Raw genomic sequence first — 24990 nt, 5'->3', positions numbered from 1 at the left:
ACAAGAGTACCAAACCCAACTGCTTGCATATTTGCAGGCTTTTAAGTAATGAGTGTAGGAGACATTTAGAATCAGACAGTTGATAGAAGAGAAAAAAGTTCCAGACGATGGTAAAATTATTAAACATATAACAAATTCAAAAGGGGGAACACACAGAAAACGTGTCATTTAGGAATACACTGGTGTCTGCTGTCTTGAACATCTTTGAGCGATTCAAGGAGACAGCAGGGCTCAAAATCAACTCATCTCCAAGAGCAGACTGATATTCAAAGAGGAATGGAGCAGAAGTCTTTGTTAATCATAATAAAGAATTTGCTGTATTCAAATGAAATAACAGCAAAGTGGAAGTATGCCAGGGCAATACCAGTTTTCCAAGCAGGAATAAAGGGAATGCTAGGAAATTACAGAGCCTTCATCTCAATGTCTGTAATTTGCAAAATAATGGAAACAATAGCAGGGTAAGTTTGCCAAATGCATTTACAAATGAGTATCATTCCCTTTAATCAAGCTAGAGATAACCAACAAGGCAGGATAGAGGACTGAGGGGTTTAAATCTCTCTCTCTTTTGATTGGGCTATGACACAGTTAATAATTACATATGACTTGTTTTAGTTTAATGTCCAGATTATTTTTACATAGTAGCTGTTTCTCATGTACCCATTAGAGAAAAGAGTAAGATAAAAAGGAAAGCAAAGAAAAACAAAGTACTCTGCTGTCTCCATTGTTTGGGGTGTGCTACTATATATTCTTTTTGCTTAACATCAGACTGTGGCATAGAGCTAAAAGGGAATGTAAAAAATACAAATAAGCCATCATCCAAGGCTGGAATCAGAACCACCTGAGGTGCACTTATTTCTAAGGATCACCGAGGCAGGTTGCTCTGTGTCCTCTTGTATTCTTAGAATATCATTCTTTCTTGACATCTGGCTGCAATTTAAGCCCATTGTCTATTGTCTTGTCTTCAGTGAAGACCAAACAGCTAGACAGCATTTTCTTATCCCTGGAACACCTGCCCTTGGTCACCAGTGGCCGAGTCCACAGATTCAGTGATCTCACCATACTTCTCTGGCATTGGTTTTATATTAATTCATTAACTTGAATACTTAACTCGTCGGGAAAGAACCTTGAGCTTCTAGGAATTACACAACCTGCTTAAATGTGTGTCAGACCTGAGTTATTAGCGTGAGATGAACAAGGCACTTGAACCTCTATACTCCTGACAGTGTTTCCACTAACCTATGATCTCTCCATTGGTTTCAACACCCTGTTACTTCCACTTTGTAAGTTTTGTCAATTGAAAAATATAGTCACAACGTGAAAATGGAGAGCTCTTTTCTTTGGTGGGAATGTTTAGGACTCTGACAGCATCTCAGTAGCTCTGAGAAAACTGCTCTAAGGAGGCAGAAGGGGAAGCCAGGCTATATACAAGTTTGCAACAGAGAGAGCAGGCAGCCTGAACATCAAAGATCAGGTATCCGGTTAAGGAATTTAGCATTCTACATATGGGAAGATGCAAGCCTCTGGGCTCAGTGAATTCATTCCTTTCATGTCACCTCAGCTATCTCGGGCCAATCCTGTTTCCTTGTTCATCTTAAGGAGTGGCAGACGGTGGCTTCTCGCAGCCCCCCAACTCCTCAGCAATCACCATGGGGGGTGGCAGCATCTGCTGGATCACAGTTTTAGGAACCCTGATTCATATTTGGAGACCAGAAATCACTGATGGCTGTGATATTTCTTGTTTATTAATATGGAAGGAGATATTTTCATTTCAGTTTCATTCCTCCAGTGTCCATAGGACACATAAAAACATTGCGTGCCCTCCAGTTCCCATTCTCTTTCTTGATTCTTCAGCCATGAAAACAGACTTCTTGAGTAATAGAGGCCATCAGGCCTGAAGTTCCTTAATTTCCCTTACACACACACACATACAACCTTTTCTCCCCCACATGCAACCTTCTTACATCCATTGCCGTTCTTACAGTCTCAGGTGAAGATTTGTTCTTTTTTTTTTTTCTTGAAAATTAATGTCTCCAGCTCTGCTTCAGAATCTACCCCCTTCTGTCCCTCTAAGAGCATCTGATTCTTCAGTTTCCTTTTCAACAGGCTCTTTCCTCTCAATCAATAAATACGTTCAAGACTCTGACACATAAAACACTTCCCCAAATCCAATGCCCCCTTCTATTAATAACTATTGGCCTTTCTCCCCCCATATCTTCAAGGTCAAGTTTCTTGATGGAATAAACTCTACTAATAACTCTACTCCTTTACCCCTTCACCTGAATGTACCTGGTTTCCCAGTCCCTACAACACAGGGAAAGATATCAGCCAGAGATTTCCAGCAGTTTCCTAACTGCCAAATTCCTGTCTAGCCTTTCTTAGTTACTCTGTAGCAATGATACTTTTGTCCACTTTCTCCTCGAAATCATCTTCACTTTAAGAACTCCACTCTCTTCTATATTATGTCTTTCCCATAATCATTTTATCTACGCATCCTGTGGATGGATGAAACACAAGCTGGAATCAAGATTTCCAGGAGAGATAGCAATAACCTCAGATATGCAGATGACACCACCCTTATGGCAGAAAGTGAAAAGGAACTGAAAAGCCTCTTGATGAAAGTGAAGGAGGAGAGTGAAAAAGATGACTTAAAACTCAACATTCAAAAAACTAAGATCACGGCATCTGGTCCCATCACTTCATGGCAAACAGATAGGGAAACAATGGAAACAGTGAAAGACTTTGTTTTCTTGGGCTCCAAAATCACTGCAGATGGTGACTGTAGCCATGAAATTAAAAGACGCTTACTCCTTGGAAGAAAAGCTATGACCAACCTAGACAGCATATTAAAAAGCAGAGACATTACCTTATCGACAAAGGTCCATCTAGTCAAAGCTATGGTTTTTCCAATAGTTATGTGTGAATATGAGAGTTGGACCATAAAGAAGGCTGAGTGCTGAAGAACTGATGCTTTTGAACTGTGGTGCACTGGAGAACACTCTTGAGAGTCCTTTGGACAGCAAGGAGGTCAAACCAGTCAATCCTAAAGGAAATCAACCTTGGCTATTCATTGGAAGGACTGATGCTGAAGCTCCAATACTTTCACCACTTGATGCAAAGAACTGACTCATTGGAAAAGACCCTGATGCTGCGAAAGATTGAAGGCAGGAGAAGAAGGGGATGACAGAGGATGAGAAGGTTGGATAGCATCATCAACTCAATGGACATGAGTCTGAGCAAGCTCCAGGAGTTGGTGATGGACAGGGAAACCTGACATGCTACAGTCCATGGGGTCACAAAGGGTCAGACACCACTGAGCGATTGAACTGAACTGAACTGAACCCATCCTATGAGAGACTGGATTCTGTCTTAGGTTCTCCTGTCTTCTTTGCTTAGGAGATTTCAATCTCTCCCTTGGTTCTGACATCCAAATTCCAGAAGATTTTATATTTATATTTTAGTTCTACTTTCTCCTATTCCAAACATGTAGACCCAACTTTCTTGTGACAATCTCCACTTAAACGCTCCTTAACTATCTCCAGCAGAACTGATTTCCCACTCTCTCTTCTTCCCACTGTCCCTCTTCCTTCTATGTTTTCTATTGGCTGGTAACATCCTCATTTACCCAGTTTTCCTGAGGTGGAAACCTGAGTTTAATTCTGGACATTTTTCTTCAGTGCCTCCTACTTCCTGCACATCCAGTCACAAAACCTTCAGATTCTTCCCTGAAACCTTCTCAAGTGTAGCCTCTCCACTTCATCCCCAATGCCATGGACTTGCGTTTGACCCTCATCTTCTCTTGTCTGGATTCTTGCCATAGCCTTTCAGACCATCTCTCCACCTCCAGCATGGCTCCTACCTCATCAGTTTGCCGTGATCCTACCTGGGAGCTTGCATTTTCCATATCTCTCTACTCCCTGTGGTCTTCTGTGGCTTCTCATCATTTGTCTAACTCTTGACCAGCACCTAAAGCTCTTCACATTGCTGCCTTCCTCACCTTCTCATCCACTCACCTCCACCACCATTCACCCTCCAGCCATATCCTTCTGTGTCTTTGTGTCCCAACTCACTGCTCAGAATGCTCTCCAAAACCCAGAGTAGATAGGTATCACCTCTTCCACAAATACGTCTGCAATTACTCTGTCCCATTGGGGAAGGGGAGCTGGGAGGAAATAATCACCCCCTTCTCTTTTCTGCCAGTGAAACTTTCACATACTTACAGTGTTGATGAATCACTCTTCACTGTTAATATTTGTTGATATGTCTGTCTCCCCTCCTAAACTCTGAACTCCTTGCGGGGGTAGAGTCTAGGCATTTATCTCTGTATTCTCTCTCACAGTGCCTGTAATATGAGAGTTGAGTTACAATGAACTAAAGACAGAATCTATTTTGCAAAGTACTCAAGGATGTGAAGGCCTGTTGGTGAATTTGGCTGCCTCCCACAGAGGCTGTGAGCAGCTTGAGATCTGGGACTCTTTCTCTTGCCCCCAGTACCCCTTGTACCTAGTGCCCAGGAATGCCCTGGGTAAGTAATACATTTGCCAAACAAAGGATGGTTATTCTGTCTTAAGGTATGAATGAGGCTGCCAGTCGATATGGTTGCTTAAAATGTCTGAGTGTTTGGTCACTGCATAAGAACATGTGGAATTCAATGCACTCTGCTCTGGGAGCCATCAGCGCTCATCTAATTGGTTTGCAGTAGTCCACTGGACATTTATTTATAATAATGAGATTCTTAATTGCTCTCATGTGCTTGTTTCTTTATTTGGTGTATAAAGTCCTTAAGGAAAAGAGTGTTTATATACACACACAGCACACACACCCATATATCAAATCAGATCAGTTGCTCAATCATGTCCGACTCTTTGCAACCCCATGAATCGCAGAACACCAGGCCTCCCTGTCCATCACCAACTCCCGGAGTTCGCCCAGACTCACGTCCATCGAGTCAGTGATGCCATCCAGCCATCTCATCCTCTGTCGTCCCCTTCTCCTCCTGCCCCCAATCCCTCCCAGCATCAGAGTCTTTTCCAATGAGTCAACTCTTCACATGAGGTGGCCAAAGTACTGGAGTTTCAGCTTTAGCATCATTCCTTCCAAAGAAATCCCAGGGCTGATCTCCTTCAGAATGGACTGGTTGGATCTCCTTACAGTCCAAGGGACTCTCAAGAGTCTTCTCCAACACCATAGTTCAAAAGCATCAATTCTTCGGTGCTCACCCATGTATAGATACTTCTGATTCAATCAGTGCCTGGAACATGGATAAGTACATACTATGTACTGAAAATATAGTAACTGTCAAGGAAAACATTTTTAGAATAGATATGACACTGTCTTTGCTTTGGGTATGTTGATAAGCATCTAAATCTTCAGAATATATATATATATATATATATATATATATATATATATATACTCCAGTATTCTTGCCTGGAGAATTCCATGGACAGAGGAGCTTGGTGAGCTACAGATCAAGGAGTCACAAAAAGTTGGACATGAATGAATGTCTAACACTTTCCCTTTTTTTCATAAAATATACATGTGTGTGTGTTTTATATATTTTTATATGCACAGGGAAATAGTTCAAAATCTTTAGTTGATTTGTAAACATATGTGAATGTATAGAATGTACAACTACGTGTACTAATAGGTACAATGAGAGATCATAAACGCTGCAGAGAGGGTTGGGAAAACTTGCAGAAGCAAAAGCTGAGTTGGGTATTGACAAACAAAGAACTCCTCAAGGAGAAGAGGAGAAGGTGAGAGAAGAACTGTGCAAAAGCTAAGGGGAGACATAGAAAACCTGAGGTTAGGAGAAAAGTCGGATTAAAACAGAGATGCGTTTTAGTGAGACAAAGACTAGAGTTGGGTCTGCAAAGACAGGCTGGGACCTGTTTGTAAGAAATTTGTTCTTTACCCTACAAATAAAGAGCCTTGGGAGGCTTCTTGGTAGGGATGAGAAGGGAGAGACGATGTGTTTCAGCAAGATTGTCCCTGGCAGCAGTTTGGAGGATGATTGGAGGAAGTGGTTTGTGAAACCGTAGAGCAGTTAGGTGATGTGACTGATAATAACCTGGAAGAAGCAGTGGCAGTATGAGGGTGAGAATAGAAGGGCATCTCAGAGGAGGACCAAAGACCTGTGAGTCTGGGCAGAGAGGTGTGGAGGAGTCAGCAGTGAGTTCCCTTGAAACTGCACAGCCTGCTTGGGAACAGAATTCCTACATCTTGTAGAGCTATGGGTGGCTGAGTTTCTGCACCTATTAATAAAGGGCTGGCATCCAGGTTTTGAGTGACCTGAAGTTTAATTAACTTTAAGAGCCCTCTTAGGGGAAAAAAAAATACAAAATAGGTACAAAAATGAATATTCATTGGAGGGAGAGAGGAAATTGCAACAAATCACAAATAAAAAGCTGAAAAAGAAAATGACATAACTTTATTATAACTATTTTTAAAGATTTTTTAATATGGACCATTTTTAAAGTCTTTATTGAATTTGTTACGATATTGCTTCTGTTTTATATTTTTTGGTTCTTTGGTCCTGGGGCATGTGGGATCTTAGCTTCCCGACCAGGGAGGGATTGAACTCACACCCACTCCCTGGGAATGCAAAACCTTAGCCACTGGACCACCAGGAAAGTCCCTCTTATAATTATTATCATTTAGGAGCCTGACATCCTTTCTCTGAATATTTATTTTTAAATTGAGTTTTAATTTGTTTGCAGGAGACTTCTTGGACATTTATTTATAATAATTATGTAACATAAAGTTCACTGTTTCAAAGTGTACAGTTCAGTGGTTTTTAGTATATTCACTGTCATACAACCATGAAAGTGAAAGTGAAATTCTCTCAGTCATGTCCAGCTCTTTGAGACCCCATGGACTTTACACAGTCCATGGAATTCTTCAGGCCAAAATACTGGAATGGGTAGCCTTTCCCTTCTCCAAGGGATCTTCCCAACCCAGGGATCAAACCCAGATCTCCTGCATTGCAGGCAGATTCTTTACCAGCTGAGTCACAAGGGAAGCCCAAGAATACTGGAGCCGGTAGCCTGTCCCTTCCCCAGTGGATCTCCCCAACCCAGGCATTGAACTAGGGTCTCCTGCATTGCAGGCCAATTCTTTACCAATGGAGCTATCAGGGAACCATAAACAGTATCTAATTACAAACTATTTCTATCATGCCCCTCAAATCTCTGTCACTGGCATTGGCAGTCAGTCCCAACACCCCCAACTCCCTGTCCCTTAGGAATACTAATCTATTTTCTGTTATTATAAATTTGTCTATTCTGGACTTTTCATATAAATGGTATTTGTTGTTGTTTAGTACTAAGTCATGTCGAACTCTTTGCAACCCCATAGACTTTAGCCCACCAGGCTCCTCTATCCATGGAATTTTTCAGGCAAGAATACTGGAGTGGGTAGCCATTCCCTTCTTCAGGGAAATGATATCATACAGTATGTGATCTTTTGTGTCTGGCTTTTTTCACTTAGCATAATGTTTTTAAGGATTTTGTTTTGTTTAAGCATAATGTTGTAGAGGATTTTATATGTTTTAAAAAATGTATTGAAGTAAAATTTATATCACATGAAATTAACCACTTTAAAGTGAGCAATTCAAGTGGAATTTAGTACATTCTCAGTGTTGTACAACCATCACCTCTATCGAGTTCCAGAACAGTTTTATCAGCTCTAAAGGAAACCCCACACCCATTAACAATTTTTTCCTTTCCCCCTCCCCCAGCCACTGGCAACCACCAATCTAATCTCTGTCTCTATGGATTTACCTACTCTGGATATTTCACATGAAAGGAATTATATGGTATGTTACTGTCTGTGTCTGGTTTCTATCACTTCACTTAAGGTTTTGTAAAATATATTGGTATTTTATGGCTTAAATGGCAACACACTCCAGTATTCTTGCCTGGAGAATCCCATGGACAGAGGAGCCTGGCAGGCTACAGTTCATGGGGTCAAAAGGGTCAGATACAACTTAGAGACCAAACCATCACCACCGTGGCTAAGTAATATTACATTGTATGAATGTATCATAATTTGTTTATCCACTCTTCAGTTCAGTTTAGTCGCTCAGTTGTGTCCGACTCAGTTGTGTGGACTGCAGCACGCCATGCCTCCCTGTCTATCACCAACTTCCAGAGTTTACTCAAACTCGTGTCCATTGAGCCGGTGATGCCATGCAACCATCTCATCCTCTGCCATCCCCTTCTCCCTTCAATCTTTCCCAGCATCAGGGTCTTTTTAAATGAGTCAGCTCTTTGCATCAGGTGGCCAAAGTATTGGAGTTTCAGCTTCAACATCTGTCCTTCCAATGAACACCCAGGACTGATCTCCTTTAGGATGGACTGGTTGGATCTCCTTGCAGTCCAAAGACTCTCAAGAGTGTTCGCCAACACCACAGTTCAAAAGCATCAATTCTTCAGTGCTCAGCTTTCTTTATAGTCCAACTCTCACATCCATACATGACCACTGGAAAAACCATAGCTTTGACTAGATGGACCTTTGTTGGCAAAGTAATGTCTCTGCTTTTTAATATGCTGTCTAATTGGTCATAGCTTTTCTTCCAAGGAGCAAGTGTCTTTTAATTTCATGGCTGCAGTAACCATCTGCAGTGATTTTGGAGCCAAAATAAATAAATAAATAAATAAAGTCTGTCTCTGTTTCCACTGTTTCCCCATCTATTTGCCATGGAGAAGGGAATGGCAAACCACTTCAGTATTCTTGCCTTGAGCACCCCATGAATAGTATGACAAGTATCCACTCTTATTCTGATGGAAATATGTTTTTTTCTGCCTTTTGGCTATTGTAAGTAGTACTACTAAAATATGTGCATGTGGATTTCTTTGATTAGCCATTTACAATTATCTGGGGTATATACTGAGGAGTGGAATTGCTGAGTCATATGGTAATTTTATGTTAACTTTTTGAAGAACTGCCAAATCATTTTCCAAAGCAGCAAAGGGATTTTAGCTTCTACCTGAATGTATAAGAATTGTAATTTCTCTGCCTCCTCCTCAACACTTGTTGTTTTCTGTTGTTTATTATAATCATCCCAGTGGGTGTGTACACAAAGAACTGTACAAAAAAGAGCTTCATGACCTAGATAATCACGAAGGTATGATCATTCCCACTCACCTAGAGCCGGACATCCTGGAATGTGAAGTCAGATGGGCCTTAGGAAGCATCACTATGAACAAAGCTAGTAGAGGTGATGAAATTCCAGTGGAGCTATTCCAAATTCTAAAAGATGATGCTGTGAAAGTGCATTCAATATGTCAGCAAATTTGGAAAACTCAGCAGTGGCCACAGGACTGGAAAAGGTCAGTTTTCATTCCAATCACAAAGAAATATAATGCCAAAGAATGCTCAAACTACCGCACAATTGCACTCATCTCACACACTAGTAAAGTAATGCTCAAAATTCTCCAAGCCAGGCTTCAGCAATATGTGAACCACAAACTTCCAGATGTTCAAGCTGGTTTTAGAAAAGGCAGAGGAACCAGAGATCAAATTGCCAACATCTGCTGGATCATGGAAAAAGCAAGAGCGTTCCAGAAAAACATCTATTTCTGCTTTATTGACTATGCCAAAGCCTTTGATTGTGTGTATCACAATAAACTGGAAAATTCTTCAAGAGATGGGAATACCAGAACACCTGACCTGCCTCTTGAGAAACCTGTATACAGGTCAGGAAGCAATAGTTAGAACTGGACATGGAACAACAGGCTGGTTCCAAATAGGAAAAGGAGTACATCAAGGCTGTATATTGTCACCCTGCTTATTTAACTTCTATGCAGAGTACATCATGAGAAACACTGGGCTGGAGGAAGCACAAGCTGGAATCAAGATTGCCAGGAGAAATATCAATAACCTCAGATATACAGATGACACCACCCTTATGGCAGAAAGTGAAGAACTAAAGAGCCTCTTTATGAAAGTGAAAGAGGAGAGTGAAAAAGTTGGCTTAAAGCTCAACATTCAGAAAACTAAGATCATGGCATGCGGTCCCATCACTTCATGGGAAATAGATGGGGAAACAGTGGAAACAGTGGCTGACTTTATTTTTCTGGGCTCCAAAATCACTGAGGATGGTGACTGCAGCCATGAAATTAAAAGATGCTTCCTCCTTGGAAGGAAAGTTATGACCAACCTAGAGAGCATATTAAAAAGAAGAGACATTACTTTGCCAACAAAGGTCCATCTAGTCAAGACTATGTTTTTTCCAGTGGTCATATATGGATGTGAGAGTTGGACTATAAAGAAAGCTGAGTGCAGAAGAATTGATACTTTTGAACTGTGGTGTTGGAGAGGACTCTTGAGAGTCTTTGGACTGCAAGGAGATCCAACCAGTCCATCCTAAAGGAGATCAGTCCTGGGTGTTCATTGGAAGGACAGATGTTGAAGCTGAAACTCCAATACTTTGGACACCTGATGCGGAGAGCTGACTCAGTTGAAAAGACCCTGATCCTGGAAAAGATTGAGGGCAGGAGGAAAAGGGGACGACAGAGGATGAGATGATTGGATGGCATCACTGACACAATGGACATGGGTTTGGGTGGACTCTGGGGGTTGGTGATGGACAGGGAGGCCTGGCATACTGCAGTTCATGGGGTTGCAAAGAGTCAGACAGGACTGAGTGACTGAACTGAACTGAACTGAGTGGGTGTGAAATGGTATCTCATTATTATTTTATCTTGCATCTTCCTAATAGCTAATGATGCTGAGCATTTTCATGTTTACATTTTGACCATGTGCTTATCTTCTTTGGAGAAATATGTATTCAGATCCTTTACCCATTTTTAATTAGGGTATTTATCATTGAGTTGTAAGTATTCTTTATTGTGTTCTTTGCTACTATCAATTCTTCTATTTCCTTGCTGATCTTCTAATTGTGGCCATTATTGAAAGTGGAACATGGAAGTCTCCCACAATTAACAATTGAACTGTTTATTTCTTCCTTTAATTCTGCTAGCTTTTGTTTCAATATTTCAGAGTTCCATTGTTAGGTGTATGCATGTTTATGACTGTTTTATCTTCTTGATGGAGAGAATCTTATTATTATAAAATATCCTTTGCTATAGTAACAAAGCCTATTTTGTCTATTTCTATGGCCACTTGAGCTCTTTTAGTTACCATTTATACAAAATATCTTTTTCCATCCTTTTACTTTCAAGCTGTTTTTAATCTTTGAATCTAAAATGGGTCTTTTGTAGGATGACATACAATTGGATTTTAAAAATCCATTTTACCACTTTCTATATTCTAATGGGAAAGTTTAATTCATTTACTTTTAAGGTATCTACTGATAATGAAGGAGAACTTCTGCCATCTTGCTATTTGTTTTCCATATGTCTTAGATAATTTTTGTCTCTCAATTCCTCCATTAATGCTCTCTTTTTTGTTAAATAGATATTTTCTCGGTGCCATTTTAATTCCCTTGTCATTCCTTTTACTATATATATATTTTAAGGGTATTTTCCTAGTGGTTTTGGTGGGGATTACAACAACCCTCTCAAATTATAACAATCTCATTTAGATTAACACCAACTGAATTTTAGTATTCCAAATCTTTCCTCCTGCTTGGTCACTCCAGTCGTGTCCGACTCTGTGTGACCCCATAGATGGCAGCCCACCAGGCTCCACCATCCCTGGGATTCTCCAGGCAAGAACACTGGAGTGGATTGCCATTTCCTTCTCCAATGCATGAAAGTGAAAAGTGAAAGTGAAGTCGCTCAGTCGTGCCAGACTCTTAGCGACCCCATGGACTGCAGCCTACCAGGCTCCTCAGTCCATGGGATTTTCCAGGCAAGAGTACTGGAGTGGGGTGCCATCACCTTATATAGCTCAATTTTGCCCTTTCCTGCTCAGTGTTGTTACAATTACAAATTACATTTTTATACATTATGTGCCCATTAACATAGATTGAAAAATATTGCTTTATGCAGTGGTCTTGAAATAAGATAGAAAAAAACACAGTTTCAAACTAAAAACACAGCCATATTGTCTTTTCTATTTACTCATGTAATTATCTTCATCAGAAGTCTTTATTTTTTCATATGGCTACAAATTACCACCTTGTGTCCATCCTTTCCTTTCAGCCCAAAGGACTTTCTTTAGCATTTCTTGTAGGATAAGTCTGCTAGCAACAGACTCTCTTTTTGTTTATCTGGGAATATTTTATTTTCTCTTCATTTTTAAAAGATATGTTTGCCAGATATAAAACTTTTCATTGACTTCTTTTTTTTCCTTTGAGCAATTCAAATGCCTTGTTCCATTGCTTCCTGGTTTCACTCCATGGTTTCTGATGAGAAACCAGCTGTTTACCTTATTGAGGTGCAATTGTAGGTGATGAGTCATTTTTCTCTTTGTGCACTCAAGATTCTTTGTCTTTGTCTTTTGATTTGTTTAATTATGATGTGTCTTATTGTGGGTCTCAGTATTTTGGATCACCTAATGCAAACAGCTGACTGATTGGTAAAGTCCTTGATGCTGGGAAAGTTTGAGGGCAGGAGAAGAGGGTGTCAGAGGACAAGATGACTGGATGGCATCACTGATGCAACAGACATGAACTTGGGCAAATTTCTGGAGATGGTGAAGGATGGGAAGGCCTGGCATGCTGTAGTCCATGGGTTCACTACGAGTTGGACATGACTGCGTGACTGAACAGCAACAACATTGTGAATCTCTTTGAGTTTCTCCTACTTGGAGTTTATTGAGATTCTTGGATGTATACATAATGCTTTTCATGAAATTTTAGTTTAATATTTCTTCAACAATTTTTCTGCTTCTTTCTCTTTTTTCTCTCTAGGACTCACATTATACATATGATGGTGTCCCACAGATTTCTAAAACTTTATTCATTTTTTGCTTTTGTTCCTCAGAGTGCATAACCTCAATTGACTTGTTTGAATGTTGTAGATTCTTCTACCTGATGTTGAACTCCTCTAGTAAATTTTTTTATTTCAATTACTGCACTTTTCATTTCTAGAATTTCTATTTGGTTCTTATATAAAAAATATAATTTCTTTTTATCGATCTTCTTTATTTGGTAAGACATCTTTCTGATACTTCCCTTTAGGTCTTTCGATATGGTTTGCTTTAGCTCTTTAAACATATTTCAGGTAGTTCATTTAAAGTCTTTTACTAGGACTTCCCTGGTGGTCCAGTGGTTGCGAATCTGCCTGCCAATGCAGGGGACATAGGTGTGACCCCCGATCCAGGAAGATCCCACATGCCACAGAGCAACTAAGCCCGTGTGCCACAACTGCTGAAGCCTGGGCTCTACAGCCTGAGCGCCTGAACTGCCAAGCTTGTACACCCTAGAGCCTGTGCTCCACAGCAAGAGAAACCACTGCAAAGAGAATCCCACGCACTGCAACTAGAGAGTAGCTCCCACTTGCTACAACCAAAGAAAACATGCATGAAACATCTTAGACCCAGTGAAGCCAAAAAAATAAACAAATAAAAAGAAAGGCTTTTTCTAGTAAATCCAACGTCTGGATCTTCTCAGGGACAGCTTCTATTAATTTTTGTTTTCCCTGTGTTTGTGTATTCTTTATTCTTTGCATACTTCATAATTTTTAGTTGAAACTTGGACATTTTGAACACTATAATGTGGCAACTCTAGAAAGCAGGTTCTCTCTCTTTCCAAGGTTTTTTTTTTTTATTTGCTGTTTGTTTTACTTATTGTTGTTTATTTAATGATTTTTATGAACAAATCCTGAAAACTCTATATTTTTTTGTCATATGTGGCCATTGAAGTCACTGTTCTGTTAGATTGTATGTGCTCAGGTTAGTAGTCCACTGATGATTGAACAGATATTTTATTAAATTTGTTGTTGTTTAGTGTCTCAGCCGTGTCTGACTCTTTGTGACCCCATGGACTGCAGCATACCTGGCTTCTCTGTCCTTTATCGTCTCCCAGAGCTTGCTCAAACTCACATTCATTGAGTCAGTGATGCCATCTAATCCTCTGTCCTCTCATCCCTTTTTCTTTCTGCCTTCAATCTTTCACAGCATCAGGGTCTTTTCCAATGAGTTGGTTATTTCCTTAAAAAACTGATACCAAAAATATTTCAAAGTTTTGGTCAAGGGGCTCTGTTGGGGGGTGTGGCAGGTGGGCAGGCCTTTGTCATGCACCCTGACAGTTTACAACTCTGGCTTAGCCTTCATTTTCATGTGCAGAACCTTAAAGTCAGCCCAACGGCAGATCCTACAGCCTTCTCATGTTGATCCTGAGCACCCACAGTAGTCTAGATTTCCAGGAATGTGTGTGAGCTTTTCAAAGCCTGTATGGACTCCTTATTTCCTGGCCTTTTCTCCCAAGATTTGTGGTTTATGCCAACTGTTATCTATAGCCCCAGAAGCAGCAGCTAAAACATTAGCCAGTAAATGCTTTGGACAAATGCCCCACTCCCTCCCAGTATCTTTTGAACTGGGCCAGTTCCAAAACGGGGCAAATAAAGACAAGCATTTTGAGTTAGTCTTCCAAGGAGCCACCAGATAAAAGGAAAGTAATTACAATTCTTTGCAAATGATATCCATTCTGTGCCTCCAGTACTGGAAGTGCAGGCTCTGTTTTCTAGGCTACCTCTGAGCTGGAATGTGGGGCAGGTCCCAGGCTAGAATAAAGTGCTCCCAATCTCAAATGAGATTCCCCCCTTTTCCTTGAATAAGCACTCGCTGATTGCTGCAAGCCATTAGTTCATTTCCAGGGTTGCAAAAGTTGATACTGACCATTTTTGCCAGGTTTTCCTTTGTTTTTATGGAGAGATATAATATTTGTATTCTTTTCCATTTTCACTGACATCACTCCTCTCTGCATACTCTTTTATTATTTATTCATATGAAAACAGTTTTTCAATGCATTTCTATTGAAAAAGTAGAAGGAGGATTGAGTCTTTCTTTTAGCATAGTTGACTAAACTTTAAAAAAAAATAGAAAATTTTGTTGTGGTCATAAGGAGTGCCACATTTATAACTTCGTCCAGTTTTTGCTCAGGCAGGGCTTCTTACTAGAGCAAGCCCTCAGAGAACTCCAGCTCTTTCATCATACCTGGCGTGGCTCCTGCAACCAGTGCCTTAGTTAGATTTGGTCAGGTCCTTTCACCTCTCCCTCATACTCCTACCCATGTTGGGGTGGTCCTGGGGTTGAGGGAAGACACTCGGAAGTCTGGGTCATAATGTACCCTGGGCAGGACACAATGTTCAATCTTGGTCTCGGATCTTTCTCCAGGGCTCAAAAATAAAGCCCAAATGCTCCCTGACAACTGATAGAGGCAAGTTGTCAGAAGAGGGCAGGTGGACATGAAGGTAGTGCTGACAGTCTGCCAGCCGCGCCCGGAACTCTGGGATGACCGGGAGTCTGACTCTGTGACCCCATGGACTGTACCCTGCCAGGCTCCTCTGGCCATAGGATCCTCCAGGCAGAGATACTTGAGTGGTGGTTGCCATGCCCTCTTCTGGGGGATCTTCCCGACCCAGGGATCGAACCCACATCTCTTATGTCTCCTGACTTGGCAGGAAGGTTCTTTACCACTATAACCACCTGGAAAGCCCCACGCACATACGAAATAGACACAAAAGTGATTATACAATCAACCCAAATGCCCATCAGTTGATGGCCAGATAAAGAAAATGTGGTCTATCTGTACCATGGACTATTATTTAGCAATAAAAAGAAATAAAATTCTGATACATGCTGCAACATAGGTGAACCTTGAAAACTTTGGAGAAAGCAATGGCACCCCACTCCAGTACTCTTGCCTGGAAAATCCCATGGACAGAGAAGCCTGGAAGGCTGCAGTCCATGGGGTTGTGAAGAGTCGGGCATGATTGAACGACTTCACTTTCACTTTTCACTTTCATGCATTGGAGAAGGAAATGGCAGCCCACTCCAGTGGTCTTGCCTGGAGAATCCCAGGGATGGGGGAGCCTAGTGGGCTGCCATCTATGGGGTCGCACAGAGTCAGACACGACTGAAGTGACTTAGCAGCAGCAGTAGCATCAGCAGTCACAAAAGCACATATTGTATGATTCTGTTTATATGAAATGTCCAGAATGGGGAAATCTATAGAAACAGAAAGTAGATTAGTAGTTGCCTGAGTTAAGGGTGTGGGGGTGGGAATGGGGAGAGGCTGCTAATGGGTCTGGGGTTTCTTTAGAGAGTGATGAAAGTGTACTAAAAGTAGATTATGGTGATGGTTGCCCAACTTTGTGAATATATCTAAAGGACACTGAATTGTACAGTTTAAATAAGTGTGTTTTATGTCCTGTGTATAATATCTCAATAAAGTTCTTAAAATTATGTATATACAGGTGGAGCCCAGGCTAGGGCAGCTCTCCTGGCCTCAGGCACAGGCTTGAGCTTCTGCTTCTTCTGCTGCTTTCTGGAGAAGAGCACAAAACCTTGGAAGGGGCATCGGCCAGCAAGGAGCCCTGATGTTTGAGCTACATTGTTACTGCTGCTGCTGCTGCTGCTGCTAAGTCGCTTCAGTCATGTCTGACTCTGTGTGACCCCATAGACGGCAGCCTATCAGGCTCCCCCGTCCCTGGGATTCTCTAGGCAAGAACACTGGAGTGGGTTGTCATCTCCTTCTCCAATGCATGAAAGTGAAAAGTGAAGTCACTCAGTCGTGTCCGACTCTTAGCAACCCCATGGACTGCAGCCCACCAGGCTCCTCCGTCCATGGGATTTTCCAGGCAAGAGTACTGGAGTGGGGTGCCATTGCCTTCTCCATTGAGCTACATTAGCTCCTAGGAAATCTGCCTTTGGGTGAACTCCAAACATTTTCTTTCCTTTCATTCTTTTGTTTTCTCTTTCTGTTCTTTCCCTCCCTCCATTCTTTCCTCCTTTTTTTCTCTTTTGGTTGGGTGACTGCTTCAGGTTGCCAAAATTTTCTTTAAAGTCATGTTGACAGATCCACACTCAGTTAAATAAACATTCCCACCTTCACTGACTGATTTGTTGGAAACAAGTTACAGTTTGAGATGAAGGGAGGGGGGTGGAAGGCCCAAAGAGATGAAAAGAGTGATATTTTTAAAAAAGTATCAATAGATGAGTGATAGCTCCTCAATTTAAAACAATAAAAATTGAGCAACTCAGTATTTCCTTTCCTTTTTCTATAGATATTGAAAGTCCCTCCCTTGGGGCAGCAAGGAGATCAAACCAGTCAATCCTAAAGGAAATCAACCCTGAATATTCATTGGAGGGACTGATGCTAAAGCTGAAGTTCCAGTACTTTGGCCACCTGATGCAAAGAACCAGCTTATTGGAAAATACCCTGATGCTAGGAAACACTGATGGCAGGAGAAGAAGGTGGTGACAGAGGATGAGATGGTTGGATGACATCTCTGACTCAAGGGACATGAGTTTGAACAAATTCCGGGAGACAGTGAAGGACAGGGAAGCCTGGCATGCTGCCATCCACAGGGTCACAAGGAGTCAGACACGACTTAGCAACTGACCAAGAACATAGACCCTGGACTGATGGTGACATTTGAGCAGCACCAGGAAAATGCGAGTTGGCCTCAGAAGCAACGACAGACTTGAGAGTGCCTTTGGACTCACATCTGAGTGATGCCTCAGATGGTTCACAGAATTCTACCCCAGACCCCATTCTGTGGTTCCCACATCCCCTTTGAAGAAGCATAGACATCTTTTCCTGATTCTCCCACAGTCATTTCCAGAACTGTGCCCACGTCTTCCTATGAATAATTCTGATTTGGTGAACTTTGGGCTCAATCATGGACACTTATAGGAATAGAATGTTCTGATAGCTTTGGTGAGTGGCCCTCTTGTGCTGGGAAGCACAGTCAGTCCCTTTCCCATTTTTCATCACCATCATTGCTGTTTGTAAAGAGAGCCTTGCCAGTGAGACCCTGGGATTTGGCAGGATCTCCAAGTCTGACAGTTTAGTGGGACTCTTTGACTGAGGTCTAACCAGTAGAACTTGGGCAGAAATGATACGTACCATCTCCAGCTCTCTTCCTCTACCAGAATACCTCCCCCATGGTTCCACTCTGCAATTTTCACCTTCTAGTTGGTGACCTAAGCAGCCGTAAGTGAAAGATGTCAAAGTCAGAATGAAAAAGGGGTTGAGCCTCTGAATCACCATCAGAAGACTACCCAGATTGAACTGTTAAAGAATGGAACTTTTATTACATTAGACATTGATATTCACCAGTTTCTCTGGATCTAGTGAGGCTCCAACTAGTACAAATGTCTTTTAAATGGGATGGCTCAGTGGGTAAAAAAATCTGCCTGCAATGCAGTAGATGCAGAAGACTCAGGTTCAATCCCTGGGTCAAGAAGATTCCCTGGAAAGGGAAATGGCAACCCACTCCAGTATTCTTGCTGGAAAATTCCATGGACAGAGGAGCCTGGCAGGCTACAGTCCATAGGGTTGCAGAAGAGTCAGACATGACTAAGTGACTACATCGCTATATAACAAATGTCCTCAAAATGTAGTGACTTAAGACAACACATATTCATTGTCTCATATTTTCTGGGGGTCAGGAATTCAGCATGGCTTAGCTGGGTGTCTCTAGCTCCAGGACTCAGAAGGCTGCAGTCAAGGTGTTGGCTAGGCCTGCAGTCATTTCAAGGCTCTAATGGCAGAGAAGTCACTATGCCATTAGAAAAGTTACTTTAGAAGGGTTGTAGATCCTTGCTGCCTGGAAACATCAGTTCCTTGTCTGAGGGACCTCTCCACTGGGAAGCTGATGACATGGCAGCTGGCTTTCCTCAGAACAAAGCTGTAAGAGAGTCATAGAGGGTGCTCCTGACAAAGACACGGTCTCTGTATAACCCGATCTTGGAGATAGCATCCCTTCACTTTTGCTATATTCTATTTTTAGAAGCAAGTCTATAGGTACAGCCTCCTTCAAATGAAGGGGATCTCACCCAGGGGGATCTACCAGGAAGCAGGATCATTGGTTGCCATCCTAGCGGCTACCCACCACACTAACTTTATGCAGTTCTTTATTCCTGAAGATTTGTGGGCAAATTCAACTTTCAAAATGCTTTGAGACTGCACTGTTCAACATGGGAACCATTAGCCATTCCTTTCTCCAGGGGTTCTTCCCAACCCAGGGATTGAACCCAGGACTCCTGCACTGCAGGCAGATTCTTTACCATCTGAGCCACCAGGGACACTCCATTAGCCACACAGGGCTATTAAAATAAAACAAAAATTTAAATTCATTTCCTCAATCACATTAACCACATTTCAGGGTTCCATAACTACATGTGGCTAGTGGCTACTATATTGGAACAGTGTGGAAATAGAACATGCCCATTGTCACAGAAAGGTCTATTGGACAGTCCTGCAAAAACAAAAGAAAAAATCCAAAAAACCTGCTCTCTTTAAAAAGCTGACTTTTCTCAGAATTGAAAACAGCAAACATCTATGTTCTGAGGCATCCAGACTCTCTTTCTGTGCCTTCATGGCCACTCATATTTTCCTTTGTATCTTTTCAGGAACTCAGTTGCAACTAGCTTCTCCCCTTCTTGAAAACCTGTTCTCAAGCAAAGTCATTGAACTCATTCACACTGAGGTGTAAATGACTACCTTTCAACCTCATAATTTCCTCAAAAACATTTCATTCCAACAAGACTGAATCTACAGCTGAAGGAATAAATTTTTAATCATCACACTTTAAATAGCAGCACTACTAATTAAGATGGAGGGTTTGTTTTCCTTTTTTTCATTTTCCTAGATTGTGTCGTGGATGGGGTGTGGAATGTTCAAGTCTTCTAAATGCTTTTGGAACTTAAAGAATCCTTTCTGAAATGAGAATGTGTGCTAAGTCACTCAGCTGTGTCTGACTTCTTGCGATCCCCATGGACTACAGCCCACAAGGCTCCTCTGTCCATGGGGATTCTCCAGGCAAGAATACTGGAGTGGGTTGCCATGCCCTTCTCCAGGGGATCTTCCCGACGCAGGGATCAAACCGGCGTCTTCTGTTGGAATTTTTCCTGGAGTAGGTAGCAACTTGGATCTGGATGTGTTCTAACTTAGCCAAAAGCAAACAAATCATATAGTAGAGATTGTCTATGCATTTATAGAGAGTACAATCTCGTGAACTGCGTTATGACATTCAATGCCTCCCTTTTCTTCCTGGAATAAATGAATCCATCATTTAACTGTCTCGGCCAGAAGGCCGGCCTTTCAGTCGCAGAGGGAAAACAGAAGTTCTTTGACAGACAAGGCAGAGAGCGCTGAAAGGGACTTCAGTTGGTTCCCACCCAGGTGGATTTCCACCTGAGCTCATAGGCCGGTTATTAGAGCAAGGAGCCCATATTCACCGGGGCGGGAGGCTTGAGCCAGGTCGTGGCGGGGACGCACCGTAATTTGCCACATTGCCTCCACAATATCGTTTAGAAATAGAGCGAGCTGTTTCTAATGACAGGTCACAAACATTCACCAGGCGGTTCCTTTCTGCCTGCCTCGCCGGGCTGGGCGCTGGCAGCTCTGCCATTCAGGCGCTTGTTTTTGTTATGGAACAAAAGCCTCACTCCCCAGCTGTGGCGCCAAAATCTAGCTCACACCGTGCTGGTAACTGACAGCTCGGCAGCCGGCGGAGGGGAGGCCGGGCAGGGCTCCTCCAATCGCGGCGCCCCTGCCTGCAGCCCCGCGTGTTTACAGGCAGCCGCGGCCGGGGAGGGAGCCCGGGGAAAACCAGGACGTGGAGTCGCTCGCTCGGAGCGGGCGGGCGCCCGGGAGAAAAGTGTCAGTGTGTGGCCCGCCGCCCTAGGAAGCCACGTGGTCACCCGGGGCCTGCAGCAAGGTGCTGTGAGCTTATTTGGTAAACTCCTACAAAAAATTTCCCTGGTAAACCCTTCTGATTCCGTGCGTACAATCTCTGTGATCATAGGGCAATAGAGTTCCCTGGGCTTCCCTGGAGGCTCAGTGGTAAAGCAACAGCAGCAGCAGTGGTAAAGAATCTGCCTGCAATGCAGGATACCCTGGTTTCATCCCTGCATTAGGAAGATTCCCTGGAGATGGGAATGGCTACCCGCTCCAGTATTCTTGCCTGGAGAATCCCATGGATAGAGGAGCCTGGTGAGCTACTACTGTCCATGGGGTCGCATGAGTTGGACAGCACTAAGCAACTAACACACACATACACACACACACACACACACACACACACACGAGTTATCTGGTGGCTCAGGCAGTAAAGAATCTGCCTGCAATGCAGGAGACACAGGTTGGACCCCTGGCTGGGGAAGACTTCCTGGAGAGGGGAATGGCTACCCACTCCTGTATTCTTGCCTGGAGAATCCCCACGGACAGAGGAGCCTGGTGAGCTACTGTCCATGGGGTGGCAAAGAGTTTGAGGCAACTGAGCGACTAACACACAGAGTAACAGAATGTGTCCTCTTTACTTGTAAGGGGCAGGGGACTGATAGATGAACAGTTAAGCTCTGAATACCCCATCACAGGTGCTCTGCAGTGGCACAGGTGAGAGAAACTGAAGTTGCTGAGAGCTTAGAGGTTTGAGATATTGATTGCTTCCTGCAACCCTTCAAAGCAAAATGTCATTGCCATCATTATGATGCTGCTTGTTAAACATTATATCGCTCTTGCCGATGCGTGCTTAAGCCAGAAATTCTTTTTATTTATGTGGTTTGGTAACATGAGCTTTGAGCAATGAATGGAGTAACATAGCAAACAAAGTTCCCAGAATGTGCTTTGCAAAATGAATGTGCAAGATCTGTATCAGTTACACAGGAGGCAAAATAAAACAGATTCATGCCTAGTCAGTGGAGACCAGGAGAGTAAAAAGCATCTAGCTTTGGGGAAAATGAAATGATTGTGAGTCTGGAGTTTCAAGGTTGGCAGCAGCAGAGCTCAGAGACAAAACGGTAGCTCTGGAGTCTGCTCACCCGAGGGCCACCACCAGGGCTGCATCTGTTGGTCGTGTCGTTTGGGACAAGACCTTGCCTCCATTTTCTTATCAATTAAGTGAAGATAATAATCCAGACTCTCTGTGAAGATTTAATGGAATAAATTATGTAAAGTGGCTGGCACTTAGAAAGCACATAATAAACAAATGTGGTTAATCAATGCCAATATATCATGGAGAATTTTCCAGAAATAATGGGAGGATGATAGTCACATTCTTCCTCATGAAGAGAAATGAATTTCGGCCTGTATACCTGGTGCTTATGAGCATCAAGTTCTTGTTGGTGATGCTGCTGCTGAAATCAGAGAAATCTTGGCTCTGCCAGTTATAGTTGTATGTCTTCATCTCTCTGTGCCTTAATTTTCACATCTGTAAGGTGGATATAAGAATAGTATCTCTCTTGTAGGACTGTTGAGAGCATCAAATAAGATTCTCATGGAAAGAAACCGGCACTACCTGGCGGCACTCATTAAGTGTCAGCTATTATGATTATTGCCTGCAGCATATGGCGGAATGCTGGCATTCTAGAAATGATGGCTTGGTGATAGACTATATTTTGCTGGTAGTAAAATTTAAGGACAGGAGGAGAAGGAATTTTTTTCTTAGGAACATATCCTATCATGTCTGTGCCTCCCTTCCCCTTAAATATAGGTCCTCTCTTTTTCTCTGGGCCGACTGCCCTTTTGATGCCCCAACTGCCCAGGACCCTGCATTCTGATGTTGACTAACTTGTCCTCTCTGCAGCACTTCTTTTTCATGTGCTTTTTTTGACATCATTGTAGATCCACGTGCAGTTGTAAGAAATAACACAGAGAGATCCCGTGTATCCTTCATCTAGTTTCCCCCAATATTAGCATCTAGGGTGATAGTATAATACAATAACCAGGATATCAACATCAATACAATCCACCTTATTCATATTTTACCAATTTTACATGCATTCATGTGTGTGTGAATTTACTTCTATGCAATCCTGTCTTAGGTATTCAGTTCAGTTGCTCAGTCGCTCAGTCGTGCCCGACTCTTTGCAGTTCCATGAACTGCAGCACACCAGGCTTCCCTGTCCAGCACCAACTCCTGGAGCTTGCTCAAACTCATGTTCATTGAGTCAGTGATGCCATCCAACCATCTCATCCTCTGTCGTCCCCTTCTCCTCCTGTCTTCAATTTTTCCCAGCATCAGGGTCTTTTCTAGCGAGTTAGTTCTTTGCATCAGGTGGCCAAAGTATTGGAGTTTCAGCTTCAGCATCAGTCCTTCCAATGAATATTCAGAACTGATTTCCTTTAGGATGGACTGGTTGGATCTCCTTGCAGTCCAAGGGACTCTCAAGAGTCTTCTCCAACACCACAGTTCAAAAGCATCAATTCTTCAAGCTCAGCTTTCTTTATAGCCTAACTCATACATCCACACATGACTACTGGAAAAACCATAGCTTTGACTAGATGGACCTTTGTTGGCAAAGTAATGTCTCAGCTTTTTAATATGCGGTCTAGGTTGGTCATAGCTTTTCTTTCAAGGAGCAAGTGTCTTTTAATTTTGCGGCTGCAGTCACCATCTGCAGTGATTTTGGATCCCCAAAAAATAAAGTCTGTCACTGTTTCCACTGTTTCTCCATCTATTTCCCATGAAATGATAGGACCGGATGCCATGATCTTAGTTTTCTGAATGTTGAGTTTTAAGCCAAATTTTTCACTCTCTTCTTTCACTTTCATCAAGAAGCTCTTTAGTTCTTCTTCACTTTCTGCCATAAGGGTGGTGTCATCTGCATATCTGAGGTTACTGATATTTCTCTTGGCAATCTTGATTCCAGCTTGTGCTTCATCCAGTCCAGTATTTCTCATGATGTACTCTGCATATAAGTTAAATAAGCAGGGTGACAGCCTTTCCTTATTTGAAACCAGTCTGTTGTTCCATGTCCAGTTCTAACTGTTGCTTCCTGACCTGCATACAGATTTCTCAGGAGGCTGGTCAGGTGATCTGGTATTCCTGTCTCTTTATGAATTTTCCACAGTTTGTTGTGATCCACACAGTAAGGCTTTGGCATAGTCAATAAAGCCGAAGTAGATGTTTTTCTGGAACTCTTGCTTTTTTGGTGATCCAATGGATGTTGGCAATTTGATCTCTGGTTCCTCTGCCTTTTCTAAATCAAGCTTGAACATCTGGAAGTTCACAGTTCACGTACTGTTGAAGCCTGTAGATGCAGATTACATGTAGATTTGTGTAATCACCACAACAGTCAAGATTCAGAACAATTCTGTTACAGTTCAGTTCAGTCGCTCAGTCGTGTCCAACTCTTTGCGACCCCATGGACTGCAGCATTCCAGGCTCCTCTTTCCGGGCATGAATAACGGAGTGGATACCATTTCCTACTCCAGGGAATCTTCCTGACCTAGGGATCCAACAAACATCTCTTGGGTCTCCTGCACTGGTGGGCAGATTCTTTACCACTAACACCACCTGGGGAGCCCATGGCTAGGGTTTAGTGGATGATATGTGTTGAATGGAGCAAACACCCACAATCACTGTATTCTCAGAGAGGTTCAGTAATTTTGCTCTGAGTAGTAGGAGACTATCAAGGGAGAAAGCAGAGGAAAATGGGGCTCAGAATAATTACTGGACTTTTAATGTACATGAAGAAGGTTGGGATGGGAAAGAAACACAGAAGCCTCTTATTGACCACAAGTATGCCAGGATTAACACACACACACACACACACAAATACATGCTGTCTTAGTCCATTTGGGTTTCTATTTGATATAACAAAGCGCCCTAAACTGAGTGTCTTACAAACAACAAACGTTTATTTTTCACAGTTTCACAGACTAAAAAATGCAAGATCATAGCCCCGGCAAATTCAGTGTCTGTTGAGGACCATATCGTCTCCTTACAACCTCACGTAGTAGGAAGGATGAAGGAGCTGTCTCTGGTCTCTTTTATTAGGACACTAGTCCCATTCATGAGGATTCTGCCCTCATGACCTATTCACCTCCCAGAGGCCCCACCTCCTATTTAAATCCCCTTGGGGGTTAGGTTTCAACGTATGAATTTTGGGAGGACACGAACCTTC

The sequence above is a fragment of the Bubalus kerabau genome, chromosome 14 (assembly GCF_029407905.1).
Source record: "Bubalus kerabau isolate K-KA32 ecotype Philippines breed swamp buffalo chromosome 14, PCC_UOA_SB_1v2, whole genome shotgun sequence".
Taxonomy (NCBI): Eukaryota; Metazoa; Chordata; class Mammalia; order Artiodactyla; family Bovidae; genus Bubalus; species Bubalus kerabau.
The sequence above is the reverse complement of the archived record's forward strand: the minus strand, read 5'-3'. Positions refer to the sequence as shown.